The sequence below is a fragment of the Pinus tabuliformis genome, chromosome 7, assembly GCF_031772625.1.
Source record: "Pinus tabuliformis cultivar Carrire ecotype Pingquan chromosome 7, CPIR1, whole genome shotgun sequence".
Lineage (NCBI taxonomy): Eukaryota > Viridiplantae > Streptophyta > Pinopsida > Pinales > Pinaceae > Pinus > Pinus tabuliformis.
The window spans coordinates 748,933,790-748,938,032 of record NC_142293.1 but is presented as its reverse complement, the minus strand read 5'-3'; the positions used below and the strand labels follow the sequence as shown (position 1 = coordinate 748,938,032).

Below are 4,243 nucleotides of genomic sequence, written 5' to 3'. Positions count from 1 at the left end.
AAACAAAATGGTTAGTGGTTTGATGTTAACAAAGCTAGATTAGGCGTTTTAATACCAGACATGCCTCATTATTTTCCAGGGGTCAAAAGGGTTGGCCATAAGAAAAGAAGAACTGGACACCCGATTGCACTGACCAACAAGATTTTTTTGATATTTATTATCTACAGAGAAAATTTTATCAACCAAGCAATTTGTAAAGTGAATAATACATTTAAGACAAATATAGATTAGTTCTGGTTGCCAAGGTCAAACGAGCAGAGCCTACTAATTTTCCAGTGTTCCTGAAATTTCTTGTTTGAAAAATGCATCTTATCTGATCTACTTTTCAGCTAAGATTGGGTTATTGTTTATGTAAGAGAGGGTTATGCCTTGGCTTGCTTATGCATACCTTAGCCTGTTTGAAAAATGCATCTTATCTGATCTAGTTTTCAGCTAAGATTGGGTTATTGTTTATGTAAGAGTGGATTATACGTTGGCTTGCTTATGCATACCTTAGTTTAACTTTTCCAAGTTTTAGTTTTTTTTCAAGTATATTAATGGTCAGTTTTATGTGGAATCTAATATGGAATCTATTAATGGTCAGTTTTATGTGGATGAGCTTAAAAGATGTTATACTGGATACATATTTTAAACAATATATTTATATTTTCAAATCCCAAATTCTGTTCAGGTATTGTTCTCGATTCTGGAGATGGTGTCACTTATGTTGTTCCCATCTATGAAGGCAATGCCCTCTCGAATGCAATCAATAGAGTAGACCTTGCAGGTAGAGAAATAACTAATGCACTATGCAAGATGCTAATAGAGAAAGGCTCCTCTTTCACCACAACAACAGAACATGAAATTGTTCGAGACATAAAGGAAAATTTGGGATATGTTGCAGTGGATTATGAAAAGGACATGGAACTGTCTAATATGGAATCTAATAGATGTTTGTTAAAATTAGAAATTTAAGTTGTGTATTCTATACAGTCGGTTTAAAAAAAATCCAGAGTGCAGGGTGCTGAGTCCATTTTACAAGAATTAGACAGTATAACTATATGATGTATTCAAGAAAAATCCGTTCTGGCGGTACTAAGTTGGTAATGGTTTGGTTTTTGAAGGCTGGATTTGCAGGGGATGAATCTCCGAGGGTAGTTTTCCCTAGTCTGGTGGGTTTTCCGAGGCACACTGGTGTCATGGTTGGCATGGGACAGAAGGATGCATATGTTGGTGACGAAGCACTGTGCAAGAGGGATATTCTGACCTTGACATATCCACTCGAGCATGAAATCATTGACAACTGGGATGACATGGAGAAAATCTGGCAGCACATGTTCAACAACGAGCTTCATGTTGCCTCGGAGGATCAGCCAGTTTTGCTTACAGAGTCTCCTCTGAATCCAAAGGCAAACAGAGAGAGGATGACAGAAATCATGTTTGAGAGCTTTAGCACTCCTGCCATGTATATTGCTATTGAAGCTGTGCTTTCTCTTTATGCCAGTGGAAGAACTACAGGTTTGCAGCCTCTAATACTATTTCCTCCTAATCCTTTGAATATTAAAGTACCTCTGTAATAAACTTCTTTGAAATCTTCACATTTGAATCATTTAAAAAGTTTTATTTTTTCTAAACTAAATTTATTTGTTCTGGTGAATGGTATGAGATTGATGAGCTTAAAAGATGTTATACTGGATACATATTTTAAACAATATATTTATATTTTCAAATCCCAAATTTTGTTCAGGTATTGTTCTCGATTCTGGAGATGGTGTCACTTATGTTGTTCCCATCTATGAAGGCAATGCCCTCTCGAATTCAATCAATAGAGTAGACCTTGCAGGTAGAGACATAACTAATGCACTATGCAAGATGCTAACAGAGAAAGGCTACTCTTTCACCACAACAACAGAACAAGAAATTGTTCGAGACATAAAGGAAAATTTGGGATATGTTGCAGTGGATTATGAAAAGGACATGGAACTGGCAAAGACCTCTACAGCATTGGAAAATAATTATGAGCTTCCAGATGGGTAAGTGATTTCAATTGGCTCTGAAAGATTTAGGTGTCCAGAGGTGTCATTATCTGTTTCTATTGCTGCCTTGTCAAGGAACCTTAAAACCAATTCAAGTTCAATATAATCCATCAATATGGAAATAAGAGAAAAACCAGCGGAAGAGCTACAGGTTTGCAGCCTCTAATACTATTTCCTCCTAATCCTTTGAATATTAAAGTACCTCTGTAATAAACTTCTTTGAAATCTTCACATTTGAATCATTTAAAAAGTTTTATTTTTTCTAAACTAAATTTATTTGTTCTGGTGAATGGTATGAGATTGATGAGCTTAAAAGATGTTATACTGGATACATATTTTAAACAATATATTTATATTTTCAAATCCCAAATTCTGTTCAGGTATTGCTCTCGATTCTGGAGATGGTGTCACTTATGTTGTTCCCATCTATGAAGGCAATGCCCTCTCGAATGCAATCAATAGAGTAGACCTTGCAGGTAGAGACATAACTAATGCACTATGCAAGATGCTAACAGAGAAAGGCTACTCTTTCACCACAATAGCAGAACAAGAAATTGTTCGAGACATAAAGGAAAATTTGGGATATGTTGCAGTGGATTATGAAAAGGACATGGAACTGGCAAAGACCTCTACAACATTGGAAAATAATTATGAGCTTCCAGATGGGCAAGTGATTACAATTGGCTCTGAAAGATTTAGGTGTCCAGAGGTGTCATTATCTGTTTCTATTGCTGCCTTGTCAAGGAACCTTAAAACCAATTCAAGTTCAATATAATTCATCAATATGGAAATAAGAGAAAAACCAGCGGAAGAACTACAGGTTTGCAGCCTCTAATACTATTTCCTCCTAATCCTTTGAATATTAAAGTACCTCTGTAATAAACTTCTTTGAAATCTTCACATTTGAATCATTGAAAAAGTTTATTTTTTCTAAACTAAATTTATTTGTTCTGGTGAATGGTATGAGATTGATGAGCTTAAAAGATGTTATACTGGATACATATTTTAAACAATATATTTATATTTTTAAATCCCAAATTTTGTTCAGGTATTGTTCTCGATTCTGGAGATGGTGTCACTTATGTTGTTCCCATCTATGAAGGCAATGCCCTCTCGAATGCAATCAATAGAGTAGAGCTTGCAGGTAGAGACATAACTAATGCACTATGCAAGATGCTAACAGAGAAAGGCTACTCCTTCACCACAACAGCAGAACAAGAAATTGTTCGAGACATAAAGGAAAATTTGGGATATGTTGCAGTGGATTATGAAAAGGACATGGAACTGGCAAAGACCTCTACAGCATTGGAAAATAATTATGAGCTTCCAGATGGGCAAGTGATTACAATTGGCTCTGAAAGATTTAGGTGTCCAGAGGTGTCATTATCTGTTTCTATTGTTGCCTTGTCAAGGAACCTTAAAACCAATTCAAGTTCAATATAATCCATCAATATGGAAATAAGAGAAAAACCAGCGTAGGGTACAGTAATTATCATAGAGACATAGAGATGGTGAACTGAATAATGAGAGGAACGGAAAGGGTGCTTATATGGCTAGCATATTCATATTGGGGTTACGCATACACATACCTTAATCCTTCACTGTGCAGTATCTTTCGGCATCCGCTGATTGCACTTTCTGTACTGGGTAGCTCGTAAAGGTCCTTATGGCGTTTCAACCTCCATTTCAGAATCGCTGCCACAAATACTTGGGCGAAACGAGTACAAATATTGATATAATAGCACAAGGCTACGCATGCAGTGAAGAAAGACATGAAGAGTCTCATCACCAGGAGGCAGTCTCTGCGAAGAGTCTCATCGCCAGCAGGCAGTGTATGTGAAGAGTCTCATCGCCAGCAGGCCAGGCCTGGCCTTTCATGGCCCATTATCATGGAAAAAAACTATTTTTCTATGAAAAAAACAGATTAATCTAACGGCAGAAAACACTCCAATCATCTAACACATATAATCAATGGCTCAGGATCGCACACGTCACATTTTAGGGATGTCTTTCTCAGAGGGAACGCCTTACGGCATAACTATGATATAAGCCATTAGTCCTTTCCTCTTGTCCATGACTAATCCTAAGTAGTCCCTATCTTTTCAAATTGGATAGACTTTAAAGAATCATAGCATTAACTTCTTCTTTCTTTTCCTGTGCCCTAGACATTGTTTCATGTGATTGAATGATCCTATCATTATCTTCCTTACAACTTCTAATCTCTGCTT

At 36.6% G+C, this 4,243-nt stretch overlaps 1 pseudogene; it reads left to right on the top strand.

Annotated features, from left to right (window-relative positions):
• The first annotated feature begins 562 nt into the window (after window positions 1-562).
• On the top strand, window positions 563-3,774 carry LOC149249700 (uncharacterized; annotated as a pseudogene).
• The last annotated feature ends 469 nt before the right edge of the window (window positions 3,775-4,243 follow it).